Source organism: Corvus hawaiiensis, chromosome Z (genome assembly GCF_020740725.1).
Source record: "Corvus hawaiiensis isolate bCorHaw1 chromosome Z, bCorHaw1.pri.cur, whole genome shotgun sequence".
In the NCBI taxonomy this organism is placed as follows: domain Eukaryota; kingdom Metazoa; phylum Chordata; class Aves; order Passeriformes; family Corvidae; genus Corvus; species Corvus hawaiiensis.
Window position 1 is genome coordinate 52,327,979 of NC_063255.1, and position 18,621 is coordinate 52,346,599.

The window sequence follows — 18,621 nt, forward strand, 5'->3', positions numbered from 1 at the left end:
AACCCCAGCCTAGCACAGAGAGGTAGCCTGGTGTTTCCTTTTGCCTGTAACCTGGGATACCTTCTGAGGCTCAGGATGTGAAGTGAAAATGGCTTTCCAGTCATCCCTTACATTTATCTCTCCTAGCCTTTAATATGCCTTCAGTATTTCCTCTGTAAGAAGAGCTTCACAGAAGGAGGTGTAGGTGATAACTATACTGGTCATCGTTCTTGAATGATCCAAGTGGCAGTGAAGATAAGGTGCTCTGAAGTTTGTTCGAAGTGAGCCCAGGTTCCTCACAAACTGTCCTAGCACTTGGTGTGAGTCAGTTCCTTGATGGCCACAGCCCACGTTTCCCTCACTTAGCACATTGAACCAAGTATAATTCATACGAGGAAAACTCATCACATACAAACTCACACACTCAACCATGCAGTAAAATGCAGTAACATAGTAAGTTTCAGCTTTCATGAGGGAGAACATTTTACCTCACCTTTTAAATAACCATACCTAAAATCACTTATCAGTGATGCATAATAGACATGGTAACTCTGTCTTGTATCTGAACAATGTATTAGATCTAATATATTCATTGGCATGTGCAGATATATATGAACTTTATTTTATGTCTTCTTTTACTGTTTTTATATCTATTTATGTCAGTTGAGTTCAATTCTTTCAAACATTAGCAAAAGAAGAGCCAACTGCATAGATCTGAACAACCAGTACCCTTTAAAAGTGCAATTTCACCAAACACTTGTGGTGTAAATGAAATGTTTGGTTGATTATAGACACCATTGATGCACTATGGTACACAAGATGACCACAGCGTAGTAGCTGTACCTTTCTACTTTTAGTTCATTTTCTTTAAAATTTCTATGTAAAGTAGTTTTGATAATAATACTAAAAAAATGCATTTGTGATGCATATCCAACAATGATAACACACTGACCACACAGCAGAGCAGGGCACTTCAGCTATAAAATTGCATTTCATATGAGAGCTTTTAGAAAACACAAATTAATACAGTATGTAGAGTAACAAATGACCCAGTAGGGCCATATAATAAATTATATGAAACATGCAGGCCTCTGGAGCGGCATCCATAGTTTTGAATTTGGTGTTTTCTGCCCCATACATACTGCCAATGGAGCCAAAATCCCTTGGGAGGACAATCTGGACATCTTGCAAATCGAGCAAGTGATTAGGAAATCACAGTGACACCCAGTGTCAGGGCTGCAGGCAGGCCCCTCACCATGCTCCAGCTCTGAGCCCAGCTTTAGTAAGCAGTTGAAACTGTACTTGTGTTTTATTGGAAGGCAATGAGGGAGGAAGACATCCTGTCCTTCCCTGTAACTTCTTGTTTCCTACTCCTTGTAACAGCAGGGAAACTTTCTCACCACCGTACAACAATGTCATTCCAGTGCTGAATGCCTCAGCTACCAAAGAGGTGATGTGGTGCTCTGCAGAGACAGGCACCCTGTGCTTTCACCAAGCAAAGAGCTCTGCTGTTGCAACCTGCAGCATCCTTTCTCTTGACTAAAAGTCTGGAAGAAAATGAGGACAACTATCATTCTTCTTTTTTGCTTTGAATACACAGGAGTGGGAAATTACATGCAAGCTTTCTCAAGCTGTGAGAAGGACTGAACCGAAGTCTCCCACAAGTTGACTGAATGCTTTTGTTATCCAGTGAGTGGTGGCTGCTCCTTTCTCTCCTGAGACAAACGATTTGACCACACCAGCATTTAGATGAGAATCTGATCCTGACAACAAGGAGTCACATATATTTGGAGGGTAGCACATAGGTGGAGTCGTGCATAGTATCAGGCAGAAACACGGAGCTTAGCACTGAGAGCTGCAAAAGTATCTCTGAATCAGAGCGCTTTTAAGACTTTTAAGTCAAAGAAGGATATGCCCAGGGCTACAATTGAAAGACAGTATGTATGGACCTCAGTCTTACACTTTCATGGTGTAGCTCCACTCTGGTTCTACTTTAGCCATGAAAGCCCTTTATTTGGGATAGTTCATGCTTTCATCTTGACACAGATAAGTGGATCTTCCAGTTAGGATTAACTGCGATAGAAACACTGATTTTTTCAGATATTTGAACTTTTGAAAGTAAGATTTTATAAAAGCAAAGTAGACAATATGACATGTTTCTGTTAGATTTATGTTTTATATGCATACTCAAACGTATCAGGAACTCTAGGACAAAAGTAACCTCTGATGTCTTGGTGATTTTGTAGCCACTGTCCTTCCAAAATGGGGGATGTCCATTACAAGACAGACACTGAAGAAAGAGTCTGTGCCAAAATAGGCACCTATAGCGAAATATTCTTTGTTCCTTGAAAAAATGTTTTTCATTGACAGAATTCTTAAACTGTCTTCTCAGTTTTATGCAAATTATTTATTATTTTCAGGATCTCAGTATTTTAAATTTTGCAGGCTTGAAGCAAAATTTTATATACTGTGGAAAATAGAAGCTACATAAATAATTAGTAGATTAAAAATAACTTACCCATGAATACATGGTTTAAAAAAAAAAGAACATGCAATTACTAGAGCTCTATTTATTAATATTTCCTGGCCAAAAATCACTTGGAAACAAATTGGCAGAAGACCAAAATTCCCTGCAAGTGCAAGTACGAGACAATGAAATTAACACAGCCTAGAATTCATTTTAGCTGTGAATAGTTAAAAAAAAACCCACAAAACAAACAAACAAAAAAAAATCCAACTCAAAAGTCCATCTTTCAACGTGTTTATTCTTTCTTCATTGTGTACTTTTTCCCCCCACTTAAAGACAAGCACCTGAATAATCCTTGTCAGCTAAATTGTCTGGGACTACTTAATATTTTCGAAGAGAAACACTTAGATTACACACAAGATTCATAATTCCAAACTAGAACTGCAATATTCAATCAACTTTTGTCACTTAGAGCAATTCTTGTCTAAAGAACCTCAAACATTTTTGGTGGTTTACATCCAGTTTGAATCTCAGTCTTTATGCGTGTTCCTATACACTTTCAAAACCTTATTACAACCAGAGAAGCAGAAAGCTAAGCCTTTCCGCCACCTCCGTGCCCTCCTTCTCTGGAGGGGCTTTAGAAAGTTTATTTATGTATTTTACACCATATGATTATAAAAATTGCCTGAGTTGGTCAGAATTTCTGGCCTAAGATGGGTCAAAAGTTATCTCCTAGAGAGGTGCCTTCAGAGCAAAGCAAGGATACAGCTGGTCTTCCCTTAAATCTTTTCTAGGTTCTCAGAACTTGCAGCTTGTAGGGTTCCTGAGTCAGAGGTGATTTTTCACATTTTAGAAGGCTTCAGGTATCCACCTTCCATTAGTTAGTTCAATTTTCATTAAAAAATGAAATTAAATGTTAGGTGTGAAATATTAGGTTTCACAGGAATCTATGGTGAAGAATTCCTACCACGTAATTACCTATAGTGTGTGCAAGATCCATCTCCTCTAATTGTCTTGACTTGTCCTTTTCTGGATATTTGCTAAAGACCAACTTTCTGAAAGCAAAAGAAAATAGACCCACTACAGATTGACACGATAGTAAAATTCTTTTGTCTGTATTCTTTCCTAATACTTCCCAACAGTTAGTGTGCTTTTTTGACCACTAAGTAGATTTTTTCATGAAATTTTCTGTTACAAACTCAAGTCCAAGTCCTGACTCATTACTGTCAGCTCAGACCACTTATTTTATATTTTCCCTATGAACTCATGGGGGAAAGGAGAGGAAGGCCATGTCCTGTGTGTATCCATCTGTAATTATCTTGTTAAATTTCATCTGTAATTTTAATCTCCAAGTCCATAGTCCCACAAAGTTCTTCCACAGTTCTGCACAGGTAACTCCATCATTGCCATCCTAAGCACCTTGGTTTTGTCATCAAAATTTGTTACCTCTCTGTACACCATTGCCAAATCAGAGAAGTTTCCTAGGTCTGTGGCAGTGAGCTGTCAAGCACATCCACGCAGTCATGCAGAAAAGGGAGAAAACCTACAGGGATATCACAGCTAAAGAGCAGAACAATGAAACAGTCACAGATTTGAACTATTTGTTCATGCATTCATTGGAGTCTAGATTCCAGGAGACTGACAAGGAAAAGAGGAGATAAATCTCTAAACCATGGTTTTGTTCATGAAGTAAAATTCCTGCAAGGCACATCAATTGATAATATTTTAATGGAGTTTAGATTTTAATACAGTTTAACCAAGTCACACTTAAATCAATTTAGAACCCGTCTAGCACACTTAAGTGAAGAAATACATCACAAAATAGCCAGTTTTTTACTACTTTCACAGCAGAACTACTGCAGTAGATTACAGGTATTGTTACCGTGCACACTTGTCTAGAGTACATGAGAAATGAGACACCTCAACACACTGCATTGTTATCAGAAATAGCACATGGACCCACAGCAGTCTTCCAGTATGCTTAATTGTGACAGGAGGCAGAACTGTTCTCCCAGTTATTCATTACTTTTTATTTATTTACGTGCTAATGTACTAACACACAGGCACTGTTCAGAAATGCTGTTGTATTTATCTCAGTCAGACCCTTCTAGCAAACCAGAGCTAGCTTGTGAGCTGCATGTCTTGGGTCAAAAAATTCTGACACTTCTGGACATATGGGCACTTGGAGGATGTGCACCAGGTACAGCTGCTGCCTCTTGCTAATGCCTGGTTCCTTGAGCTTCCTGAAGTCAGCACATAGAAGGATGGCATAGTACCTGAGCTAAGAAATTCCCAAGCTAAATAAACTAATTCCCAAGCTAAACACAAAAATAGTGCTGTAAAAGTGCTTTTTGGAGCAGTGCCTAGCACACAACCTGCAGATAAGAGAGCATGAGAATCGCTGGGGGCAGACACAAGCAGGAGCACTTGTGATCCAGAACAATTGGTTTGCATCACAGCCACTTTTTGCATCACCCCAAAGCTGTGGCACTCCAAGGGGGAAAGTAGAGTAAAAGACTCCAGGGCCATGTAAATTTTTGAGGAACTGTTCTGGGATGATGTTGGTTTCTGCATATTAATGCAACCTTTTCCTGGCAGCCTGTGAGCCATATAATACGTTCTGCACTGCCTCTGCATGCATGCCACACCAGCTGGTTCTGTTTTCATATTTCAGGTGGCACCTGATGTGTGGCCTGCCAAAGGCTCCTGAAAGGTTAATCTGGTCTTCAACAAGGGAAATAACTTCATGTTAATCATTCTTCCAATGTTTTTCTCCATCCCCTGCTGTAGTTTTTTGCACTGAAATAACAACATAATTGAAATGCAAATAGATAAGACAGAAATTAATAAAAATACCTATCTTCTTTTAGTTATTTGAATTTCCAAATAAAGGCAAGAACACTGAGTGACTTAGAAAACAACCAGTAACTTTGGACCAACTTATGTCATGTTAATGTATGCCCACTGAAAATTAAGAAACCATTTCCTAAGGCCTCCTTACCTTGCTGCTAGGTGGCTGCTCTGATGTCAACAGCACTGTTGTACACTCTGTTTCTACAAAATGCAGATTATCATTTGAATTATGGGAGTAGACAAAACATCTTCACTAGAAGTTCTTCATGTGTTCATTAATCAGAACCTACTCCTAAATTGCCAGAACCTTTGTTAATGCCTTGTGAATTTTCTAATAGAAAGTTGTGGGTTGTCAGTGAAGTAAAATTTGAGGGAGCTTCTTTAAACACAGTGGTCTTGGGAGCAGTGAGGAATCACAGGTGACTGTACAGAATGCCTGAGAGGAATTCTGCCCTCTCTGTCCCCTCCGATAGTATGCCCATTGTTGATAAAGGCTGTCTTCCTTTTGTTGGTGTTCATTGTGGAGAGAAATGCACTAGTTATTTACTGGTGAAAATGAGATGGCAGTAACAAGCAATGGAAGACAGTGTTGTTTTTCATTTTGCATTGATGCCCCTCTATAGGGGCATGCATTTCTCATATTATTCTTCTCAAAGCCTTTATTGTTCTGGCTTCCTGTTACAAATCAAGCTGGTGATGGCAGCCCCATGAAATCCCATTAGCATACTGAGAGCAGTGTATTACAGTACCAGGCAATAGAATAAATGCAGAACAATAAGTATAATAGGGAATGCACTACCCCAAAGTGGAACAGCAGCTCTGTACTGAGTGCCAGTTCTATGAAGGTGCCTTCTCCACTGTTTGAAAACAAATAAACAGCATCATTAGGGTTCAGTTGCACTGTCAAGCAAAATCTGGCTAGTCCAAGCCAAGGAAAACAGAGATGCAAAAGGTGTTGTGCCACATGTCCAGGTGCAACCATCTATCTCTCCCTGTTCGTGGACTCTAATTTTAAAGTCTTTGGTAGACTGACTTCCAGATGTAAAAAGCTTATTATTTTTTGATACAGAGATATTACTGAACCCTAAAAACAACTGAACTCATTTTAGAGTCTTATTCTTTGCTTGGCTGACATCAATGGCAAGCATACGATGGCAGCCTTCAGAAGACAGGTTGTCTTTAAAAGAACCAGGGCTGATTTTTACTGTTAATTCTTGTGAAGCCTGAACTAGAAGGAAAATTGCTGGTTTATAGCCAGTGAAGCAGCAGCCTGCTATGGATGAGCAAGAAGAAAGCTGGCACATCAAGATATACATCCGTAATGCTGGCAGTTCTCGGGGATAGGGCTGTATATGCCTTCTCCAGAGGTGGTCTTAATGGCCTTGAAGTAAAGATAAGTACAGTAGGCAACTGCAAGACACTTTTGGGGAAAAGGGACAAACCAACTAGGGTAAGGAACAATTCTGCAGAGGAATTGACACTTACCTTTGCCTCAGACAAGGACTGTAAAAGCCTGTTCAAAGACATGGATTCCCACTGCCTGTCAAATACTGGTGTGTTCAAAGGTGGGAAAGCAGCTGTGTTTTTCCAGAATGAAAAGGATGACCAATTTGAAAGACTTTTAAGAAAATCTGTCAAACATTATAAAAAAGCAAATCAGACTAGGTATTGGTGTACTGTTTCTGATGACTAATCACTTTCTAGTTTTAAATAAAGGTTTTAATTCTAAAAGTGAAAAGAGAGAGTTCAGATTTTTTTTCATGAGAGTTTCTGTGTTAGTAACTTGCAATGATATAATGATAGGGACTATAATTTTCTCTCAGAAGTGGTTTAATTTTTAAGTGGGTCTATGGCTTGGAAAGAAGATCCACAGCCTCTCTTAGACCAACAGGTCTACATTTACTTCTGGGCTCTCTCTTTGCAGATGAGCAAAGCAGTAAAATAGTAAATGAGAACCTCACAATGAAGATTTCTACTAGGACAAACATTTGCAAGTTTGGTTGTGTGTCTGAATACAGCTGAAATGCATTGCCATGGGTCTTAATGCTAGTTCATGCTGCATAGTGTATTCGTCATTTCCCTTGTAAAATTCAAATATTAAATGGGGAAAAAAGTAACCTGAAAACCAAAAGAGAAGAGGTGATGTTGTGTGATATCTTTGTTTCATCTTTCCAAATAGGTTAGGCCTGCTCTGACATGAGAAAAAACAAGGTCTTCACGAATTAGGTCAAAGATGGGAATGGGTAAGGAGCATGAACATCTTCAGAAGCTTAGGAGAAATGTTCTCTTCAGGAGTTCAGACTGGAGGTGGACAAAGGTTTGAAGAGAAAAGCTGACATACAGAAAAGCATCTAGACTATGCTAGTTTCATCTAAGCTTTCATGCAGCTCTGCTTCACCCCACAAGATTATCGTTTCATAATAAGCATGTCAAACAGCCAATACAGGCCTCATTATGTGATCATGAAGGATTTCCCACCTTAGGATATCAAAGAGGATGCCCATTTGAGTTTGGTGTAGAAACACAGAAAGAACCTAGAAAGGACCGTTTTGGTTGCCAAGTATAAATAAGCATGCAAGAAATTTTTAAATCACATAGGTCCACAAGATCTCTCCTTCACCTAGTACTGTGTAACACATGCCAAAGAAAAACTCTTCCCTCTTAAAATGGAGACCATTCAGTATAACAGATGAAAAATGAGGTTTAACCACAGGATGGGAGCATGAGAGCTCACCAATGCTGCTCTAAAATCCATAAACTACATTTGCTCAGCAACACGTGTTTAGGAAGATTCAAGAATAGTCATCTTAGCAAACACAGCATCTGTCCCTAACTCCAAAATAAATGCTGAAGTATTCTTAGCTATAGAAAACTACAAGACAGAAAACTCTGTCATTTTTCATGATGATAACTCCTTAATTAAGAGATGGGGGGTGTTAACAATGTTTTTTGAAGAAAAGCCCCAAGTAATCCATCAAATATGGAGGTATTCATATATCCACGCACAGAGTGAGAGGGAACATGCTAAAAATGTCACAGCTATAGGGCAATTGATTGCACTGCCTTTGAATTACCAGCAATGTGTAATTGTTCTTCTCCCTATATTACTGTGTGCATGCATCAGATGTCATGAAGACTTAGGAAACAGAAATTACTTCATGTTCACCTACCTGCTTCAAACTAATGCTCTTGTAAGAGTCTACTCAAACAACCTGGAAGATGCTTCAATTCAGAAAGTGCAGATGCAATGCAAGGTAGTGGGTGAAATTATTTATCCCTCAACTATTGGAGGCTCCCTTTTGACACAGTGGGCTCGTGCTTTCTAAATTGTTAATTGCTGTTGTGAGATGAGTCCTGCAAATATTACTGCTGTACATGAAGAGAGATACGCATTTTTTCACACCAATATCATATTATTCAGTAGTAATGAGCGGCATAGAGAGCTGGTCCTGAAAGTTCAGTTTCAGTTTAAACTGACCTTTGAGACTGAATGTTCATTAATGTTTAAGATTTCAAAATATATGTGTAGCATAAAAAATTAAAATTATTAATGTGATACACAACATTTGATGTGAGAAAACCACTAACGAATATTTTAATAAAGCACATTAACTTCTAAATCTCCATAAGAAAACCTTATTATAGCAGTAATCCACTCTGTAATACCTTCTCCTAGCGCTAAAAGCAAGCTAGATGAAAATCATCCCAGAGGTGTGTCTAAGCATACCTTCCTTTGAGCATGAGCATATTAAGTTTTATGATTGAGCTTCACTTACAACTAGTCTGTAGAAGATCTCAAACAGCTGAGCCATTACTGCCCTGAAAACAGATGTGATTTTCCATAGCTTTGCTTTTCAGATGTAGTCTTACTTCTCCTTCAGATCTAATAACAATACAAAATAATCTATTCCTCTTTGAAAGAATAGAATAAAAAAATAGTCTGCAAGTCATGCTGTTGACTGCATGCACTGAGGAAATTCTATCAACTTGCCTAAGTACCTCCTAGTATCCTGGTCAGATTGGTGTTCCGCTGTGTAAAACCCTACTGTAAAAATGCTTCCTCTCTCACAGATCATACTCTGGGATCCAGAAAAGCCTTTAGAGATCTAAGATAGTCATTAGCTGTGTAAATATAAATTTCAGTCCTTAGAAAAGTCACTCAGCTGTTGCTTAAATCTGGAAAGATCTCAAGTTTACAGCATTACACTGACTTACGCCTAATGTTTGGTCATTCCTAAAATGACTGGGAAGCCCTGGCAGCACTGTCTGTCTCAAGTGTAAGCGCCACTGATTTCAACCACCCACATCTTAACTAGTGGCTTCATACAATCCAAATTATGAGAGCACATCTTCCAGATGGGGTGCTGCAAAAAGCATGACCATTGCGCTGCCCCCAAGTGTGTCAGACGATGGAGAGGATACACCACTGCTCCTGCTGCTTAGGGAAAATATATTTCAGTTTTCCTCCCTACTTGAGAGGATCCCAAAATGTGTATCTGATCCCAGATCCTCCCCTCCTCTTCTGTCACCTGCCCTGGTAAGAGGGGGACTTCTTTATTCTCGGGTTTTCCTGTTGTGGATCCACTTGCTGTTGAATATATCAAAGCAAAGTGGGGACAGATACTGAGTGTGAATGTGTCCATCTGTCATACTAAAACTAGTCCCTGTGTATTGACATCAGACATTTTATCAAATGACTGTTTAATGTAAAATACACCTTGTGGGAAGAATAAGGCAGACTGTCTGCTCTAAATTCCAATTGCAGATTTTCAAGGTATGAATAACTTAAAGGCATTTGATTACAGTGACCTATATTCAGACTGTTCATTCAGTTACATCAGTCCAAAACTGCACTGCAGGATGTCTGGTGCCATATGTTGCTTTCCAGCATGCCAGTCAATGAGGCAGCCTGTGAGGTATTGCACTTCTAAACTGCTTCTCCTGGGAAACAAGAGGAAAAGAAGGGAAGGAAGGAGGGAAGGAAGGAGCGAAGGGAGGGAGGGAGGGAAAGAGGAAGGGAGGGAGGGAGGGAGGGAGGGAGGAAGGAAGGAAGGAAGGAAGGAAGGAAGGAAGGAAGGAAGGAAGGAAGGAAGGAAGGAAGGAAGGAAGGAAGGAAGGAAGGCCAGCTTTTTCTCCCAATGGTATTTAATGCTACTCATCCCCAGTCTGTGAAAGTGACAATTAGATATCAGTAACATCCTCACAGCATTACTGTGATGCTGCACAGGCTACCGGACTTACTACTGTGCTTGTAGCACAGCTGCTTTGTGTGCTTGGACTATCTGCCCTCCCCGACAACTTTCAGTTTTTAATGCAGCTTAATGTATGTGTAGTCAAAAACTAGTCCTTGTTTGACGACTGATGATTCCTGTCTCTGATTAAAAGTCCATCCATTGTGAGGGGGTGGGATGTGCTCCATTTTGCTGAAATCAGATCACTCTTTCTGTTTCTACAAAGAGTATTTGTCACATTATTCCCGGCTTTGGTTACCTTTTTTTTCCCCTTTCTGTAACTGTTCTGCTTTTTTTGGGCTTTTTTTCTAGTTTTAGCCAAAGTAAACAAAAAAATAATGCAAAAGATAAAAATCTTAAGTGGAATTACATTTCCAGAAATTCACAGGCCTGCTTCACATCCAAAGATGGGACAGCAAGTTTGATTAATCTTTGAAATGTAGCATGAAACCCTGCTAAAACTCCGTGCCAAGCCACCAGCACTTTCAATAATATCAGCATTGTACTGACCTGCCCAAGAACTTCACTCTGACTTTACACCAGCTAATTGTCCCTGTGGTTCTGCTGGCTCACCAGGGTTTTCACACCTCACCAGGGTTTTCACACTGCATGGTTTGCTCACCTGCAGGAAATGGTCGCTAAACCTCTAAGATCTGTGGAGATCCCCAATAAGATGTACATTTGTCTAGAGGTCTCCCAGTCATTTATTGCATCCATTCCCTCATTCCTGGGAAGTGTAATGCTGGAATTGCTCCTTTATTCCCAGGAACATATCAAAGTAATGTAAGCCTAGGCTGTGCAGAGGTTTTGGAGGAAGAGCTGCAGTCCAAGAAAACTCTAGAAGAAAATGCTGCAATTCCTACTCATTGCCTTGTCCTGTCCTGTTATTACACACCTCTCTTGCAGAGGGGTGGCCAACATATTTGGTGGGGGAAGGCAGGAAAAGGTCATTAAGATACCCTTTCACTAAGATTAAAAAAACTCAGGTTGCTTCATTGCGGATTTCTCAGGGGAACAATGCAGATCCCCCAACTGTAAATGAGTTATGTTTTCTAAGATAATGTAATGTTTTTGATGCTGATTCCCAGTAATTAGAAGAAATATACAGCATGTAAGTAAAGCTAATATTTTAATCAAGTGGTTTGTTGAATAATGAAGCTGTTTGGTTTTTCTCCCTGGGCTTAAGCACGAGGTAAAACAGCAAAAAAATAAGGATTTCGTTTTCTGTTTGAATTCTATGCAATTTTATTTTGACTGAACAGGGAGGAAAACAAACAGGGGCTTTAAAAAAGCCGGTCTTATCAGTTCAACTAGTACACTGAAATATTTTGCTTTTGCATGAAAAATGATGACGCTAAAAGTGGTTGTTAAAGAAAGGAAGTCTCATGTGTCCATCAGTTGCCAGCATTTTAAGCTAAGGCAGCATTTACACTAAAATTTGTTACTTTTACTGTTAATAGAGGCCTTTGTTGGGTCCCAAGCTTTCCACAAATTTCTGTTTCTGTTTGTAGGAATCTATAGGAAATCAAAACTCAAGACATTTTGAGAAAACAAAAAGTATTAATATTTTTGGGTATTTATGTCATATGGAAAGGTAGACAAGTCACATCCTTTTATTTCTAGAACTACTCTTAATATTCTTGCATATTAAAGCAGAAGAAGGCATTATAAATAACTCTCATACACAGTATATGAATTAAGATTAATTTTTTATAAATTCATATTTTCTCAGAAAGTGTAATCAAGCAATCTGTCTTACTTTCAACTCAGCAGTTTAAAATAATCTCTTAGGGTCCTACCAAGAAAGAATTGTACAAATACTTCATCATGCATATTTATACAAAGCTTTAGTACCAGCACCTCTGCATCTACAAAGCAGCATTGTTCCACAACTCAATTTGGGAATTTTATTTTCCCTTCATCCAACAGTGGTATCTCAAAAATAATGACTGTTTCAGTCAGAGCTTCCACAGTTCTTTAAGAATACCACAAGGACTTTATTACTAATTGAATAAATAGATAGCATGTGTCCTTGCTTCAGCAGCCTTTATTTATTTTATGAACATTTTTCATCATCTTAAAAACATTTTCTGTTTGAAATTCTACATAATTTAATGTTCCCCATCTGGAATGTTAATACTCGGCATGAAGAAAAGGGAGTCAAAGGGAAAAAAAAAAGTAACAACATTTCTTTGACTCCCATGTCAGTAGTACCAATTAGCTACATGAATTTTCCATCTGCTTTCACTAAAGAATACGTGAACAGCTGCATCCTACAGGAAGACAACCTGATGCAGCCAACAGAAACTGTCAAGCACCTGGTCATTTCCTGTCACTAGCTCCACTACTGCTGCAGATGTCAAATCACACTGGTACAAAGCCAGCTAGCTTTGTGCAAATTCTACTAAAAAAAATCTGCCGCTATTTTGCTTTCTCTTAGTGAAATCTCTTTGCCTATTGAACTAAGTGGTCTGTATTTATATTTTACTTTATGTGCATTGGACTGGATAGCAAAACACTGTATGTCTGGAAATTTATTGGCTTCACAGTCTCTAAAAAATAAGGACACCAAACTAATGCTGCAAATTAAAGAGAAATTAATGATTTTGTTTGGAATGGTTTAATGCTGCTGTTAATTGGTAATATATATTGTGTTGGGCAATTGCACCTAATCTATTTATTTTCTTGAAGGAGTATCTATCGCTTTGCCCTTATGTTTCACAGAATATCATGCAAACTTTCTCATTCCTCAAATTTAAAAGGAAACACTATTTTAGACCTTCCTCCTCCCCACCACACCATCCTCCTGGAAAGAAAAAAAAAGTGTAGCTATTATGGAGATAGATAACTTCAAAATGTCTGGCTAGATGATTTACAGAAATGTAAGTACTGATCTCAGAACTTTTGCATGAAGCACAAAGTTCCTTGCAAGATACCTGGACCTTTTGCAACTGCCTCCTGCCAAAATTCTTGAGGGAATACCTTTCTCCTTCTTAATTGTTGAAGCGATCTTCCTACTCACATGGCATTGTTCAGCTCTCTGTCTGAATCAGTGGAAGGCTTATATGGAGGTAAGACCATCTGTTTTGCTAGGTAGAGAGTAAGAATGCTTTCTGGAACTGTCAGGGGAACTAGATTTCTAACCTTTTTGAACTCGAGGATTGTGAACCCTGTAACTGTGACCTTGCTTATCAGGAGATTCATCTAACTGTAAAAACTGCCTGCCTTATTAAACTTATTGATACCATGCCTGGGGTCTGCAGAGCAGTGAATACAAGACCATCTTAAAGACCACCCTTTAGAATGACTTCTAAGATCTATATTCCTTCTAGTTCCAAATGGTCAAATAAATTGTCTTTCTCCCCAGTTTCCCCAGTAAGCATCTAAAACCACTGTTACAACACAGGTTTTGTGTTGTACAGGCATGCATTCACTGAGAATGCAGCCAGGGTTTGCTAACAGAACTGGGCCCAGAAAGAGGGAGGATCCTTGAACAAGCTGTGCTCTGTGAAGGTCTCTGTTTCAAAGACTGCATCTGCTTTGTCCTCCCAAGCTGTCAGCAAACATAGATCACAAAAACAGCAAGGCCACATCTGTATGGGAGCCTGGGCAGGCTCTGGGGGATGGGTTTACATGGGTTATGCTGGCATAGCTGCATCAGTGCAACCCAACACTTGTGTTAAGCCAGCTCACATGGGGACTGCAGCACAGCAAGAGCAGCCTCTTTGCGCCACTTGGCTGGGAGAGACAGGTTTTGTGCCACCAGTGCTTTACTGTCCCTCATTTCTACACAAACATTTGCAAATCTCCTGCACTTTCAATAGAAGGAATTGAAATAAAGGGGTCAGAACTATGACCCTTAATGCCTTACCTAATTGCAGGTGCTCATCCCATGAAAGCTACAGCATAAGTTTACAGCATTTCAGGACACTTCATAAGTTCTGGGTGAGCTTTTTCATCTCATTTCTGTGTTCATACCCGTTCCCAAAAGCACCTGTCCCTCATTTTTTCCGTTCAGAGTTCATAGCCATGTAATTTTTTGGTCTTAGCTTAAGGAGACAAAAACCCCCAATTATTTGGAATCTGACTGATGATGTTGTAAGTAAAACTGAATAAAGAATGGGAAATGCTTATGATTGGTATTCAGCAAACTAAAATTGTGATGGTGATTATTTAATCTCAGCACTCACAAGACACCTCAGAGATAAAAGCAAGTTCTTTTATGATATGTTTTTCAAGTCTTCAAAATATCCAAATATCTGTATCTATGAAAAAGCATTGACTTTTTAATATAAATATTTTACTTTTAAAGATAATATCTGAAGCTATAACTTCAGATACTTCTTAAGACATATTTAGAGCCTTGAAGACAAGCATATAGATGACTAATTTTTGGATCTTGAACTATTAGATTTTCTTGTTATGATGAATTTTTTTTAATCAGAATATAGAAACATACCATTTATGTGTATCTTCTCTCTTCATGATCCATTCTGTTGCAAACTATCTCCGTTCTGTTTGTCTCTTTCAGGCAATTGCCCTTGTCAGTAACTATAAAATGAAAAAATTACACTTTAGATCTGAGAACAGAAGACCATAATAGGAGATTCTCTAATTAATTTTCAGAGCTAATATCCATAAAAAAAAAGATTAAGTTTCATCTGATATTCTTATTCATTATTGGAGCTATTTGTGCGAGGTTTATTCTTGGCTCCTATTCAACACCTTCTACACTTGCCTTAGCTGTATACAGGCTCCTGTTTCAAAAGATTTATAATAGGTGTACCATTGCCTATAAAACCAGTTCCTGATATTCAGCCTTTGAAAATCTGCATCTCTTCATTAATTCCCCAGATCTAGCTCACCCTCCATAAACACCTCCCAAGCACCTAGTCATTATTAGTATCCCATAACAGGGTAACTCCCATTTTAAGACTCTTATATGAGGACAAAATCTCTGATAAGGACTCCTAGTATATCAACCTTTACCACTATAATCCCTGCCGAACCAGCATTGCTCTACAAGACACAAAAAAGCGGCTTTTGAAAATTGTTTTAGGTTGTGCAAAGTATCCATTAGACAGACACATACAGTACGTCATATATCCACATTGGACAGCAAGAAAGAATGGGACATCATGGCAAAAGTAGCTCTTTTTTTTTTTACGGTCTGTCCAACTGAATCATTTGGTTTTACTTACAGACTCACTGGATGAACCAAATGCTGCAAAGCAAGGAATTGTGTCAGACAGAGATGATGAACAATAATTCTGTTATAAGCTGAAGCACAGACAGGTGTATTATCCTGCACTACTTTTTTCAGAAAACAGAAGGGTTGTGAACCTGTTGAGGGAAATTTATTTTTATTTCTTTTGGTTTATAATTCCACCCGTTTTGCAGTCTTTAAGCTCTTCACATTTTGTCATGTGGTAAAAATTCATTCTCTGAAGCATCAATCAGCTTATGCGTCTAGATACAAAGCAAGGTTCTTTTAGTTCCATAATTGCCACTATATAAAACATATACACAAATATATGGCATTAGGCACCAATTTCTTCAGTGTTTCCCATCAAGCGTAGGGCTCTACTGGGAGAAGTGTGGAACTAATAAGGAAATATTTAATGCATATCTTATTAAATAAGGACAGCAACAGTAATAACACACCATCAGAGAAAGGTAGATAAGAGGGGTTGTAATAGAAAATTGTGTATTCACACATGTGGAAATGTACCAGGAGAAAGAGAGAGCAAAAGAGAGAGAATGAGCGGGAGAGTAGAGAGAAAAAAAGAAGACAATGGTCATTCAAAGGGCAGGAGAAGCAGTGGTTGAGGGGGGGAAAGAGCAACTTATTAGCAGCAGACAGCTCTTAGAAGCTCCACTGGGGGGACAGAAAGTGCAGCTTCAATGCATTGCTGTGAAAACCATTGGCTGTGGTGTCAGTTCTGATGTGGTTCTGTCTGTGTCTTGGGGTGACCTTATGATGTGTATCCCATATCGCTGCCTATGCCCAGAAATTAATTATTGGCCTTTCTATGCCTCTGAACTGAGCCTGAGAGGGGGAAGAAAAAACTGAGCAAAACTTTCTCAAAGCAGTTTGAAACTTGTTCAAGGTCACATAAAGATAGCAGGTTTTTTTTTTTCAGCTGGGGCAGGGGGGAGCGAGGAAGCACCCGGCTGGCGGCTTTTCCAGTCAGCTTTTGGCCAGTTTTTTTGCAGTTCCTTGTTCTCTGGAGAGAGGCTGAGAGCTGAACTTTTCCTTCTCTGGAATTCCGGATTTTCTCCCTTTTCTACTGGACTGCCTGATTGCTGTAACATCAGAGCACATCGGGAGGACTTTCCACCGGGCACAGAGGGCCTGGCCCCGGCCCAAGCCCCAGCTCCGAGGAGACCAAAGGGAGGACTCGAACACTTTCCCAGGTTTTTCCTCCACAGCGAAAGATTTTACCATCTAACATTATTTTCCTTCCCCGTGTGTTTGTTAAATAAATAGTTTTATCTTCTTCACTTTCCTTCGAGGAAAATTTATTTTTTTCCCGAACCTGGTGGGGGGAGGGGTGGTTGTGCCTTCTCTCAGAGTATATATATATATTTCTAAATTTGGCCAAACCGGAACAGTCTGTGTCTGCTGCTGTGGCTGCTTGTGCTGCTCACATCACTCCCACAAGCCTGAAGGAGAAGGCAAGCTTTGCAGTAGCATTGGGTAGGTGTAAAAAATAACAGTCAACAGAGCCAATGGACTGAGAAGGGGAAGGAAATTTTTGCCTGTGAGGATATGTCAAGCCTGTCCCGCTAGCAACCCATCATTTAAATCACCAGAACAACAGCTTAAGCGCCTCCAAGCAGTAATGTGCTGTGTGCTCTGCAGTGCTGTGCTGTGTAGGGATTTAGAGTGTCTTGAGTACACAGGCTTGTGCCAGAAATTGTCAGCATCAGTGAAAACGCGTGATGTTGGATTGGAGGATTTGTGCTGGTTCTGTGAGTAAAGCTTTATACTGGAGACTTCACAGCTTTATCAAAAAGATTTCTTAAGGAAGAAGCTGAAAAGATAGTGCTCAGTAACTAATTTCAGACACTGCAAACCAAGGGAAAAGAAAAAGACACTCAGTGGATGTCAAATATGTTCATATCAGTCAACCAGTTTTTGGGTTTTTCCCAGTTTCAGGGATATAATTATTATATAAGCAAAATCAACCACTATAAATTAATTCCTCATTCCATTTATCAAAGCAGTGGGACCCAAGGTATGACTTTCTAGCTATGCGTAAATGACAGAGACTAAAAAGAAGTCAAGTTAATTAAAAAGAGATGAAAATGTGAATTGATCATTTTTCCATGGTTGCAATTTTTTCTTATCACCTTCTAAGTTCTCTCTTGATGCACTCATGTGTAAAATAATGCTACTACTTGAATCAGTCTTCCAAACTCTTTTCACGTCTACTGTGCACTCCAACCTTTAATGACAAGCACTTAAACAAAATGTACTGTGCCACTGGATTTACTGTGAACCTCTTAAGAGATTCTTCTGGTCAGCAAACTCACTTGAAAACTTGACAATCTGGCCCTTTTCTTAAGTTGTAGAGCAGCTAATTTAAAATCACTGGAGAAATCAAATGCAGGAAATTAAAGCAGCTAATCTACAGAGGAAAGGTGAACAGAATTAAATGGTCAGTGATTTAACTCATCCCATCTCTGATCATGGATACTTGATGTGAACTTCACCCCCCTTACTGCCAGTATTTCTGTAAGATCACTAGGGATGCAATAGCATCTTAATACATACCTTAGGACTAAAAATAACCCTAAAATGCTTTTTCATATGAATTCTTTTTTTTTTTGGGCAGTGAAATAACTGAATATAGGCTATATCTTTAAAGAGATTTCCACGTAGAATGATTTCTGATGTTCTGATTTCTGATGACCACCTCAAGGGAAGTAGACAATAAAAGAACTGTGTCCAGATGTACCTTTTTTCTCTTGAAACCAGTGAGGAGCCCATTTATTCAAGCCATAACCCTGATTTAATAGTCCTGAAACTAGTTACAAACTTGCTAAATCATTTTTTACTTTAAAAAGCCCCAAACCTAAAGCTAA

General features: G+C 39.1%; 1 long non-coding RNA gene across 1 annotated transcript in view; it reads right to left on the minus strand.

The window, feature by feature from the left end:
• Positions 1-1,006: 1,006 nt before the first annotated feature.
• The window catches only part of LOC125319456, a 40,932-nt gene continuing 23,317 nt past the window's right edge, over positions 1,007-18,621 (minus strand). The window contains exons 2-3 of the long non-coding RNA XR_007200737.1: positions 14,990-15,081; positions 1,007-6,876 (exon numbers count right to left, since the gene is read on the minus strand). This is a non-coding gene — a long non-coding RNA (uncharacterized LOC125319456). The remainder of the gene's footprint in view (positions 6,877-14,989; positions 15,082-18,621) is intronic.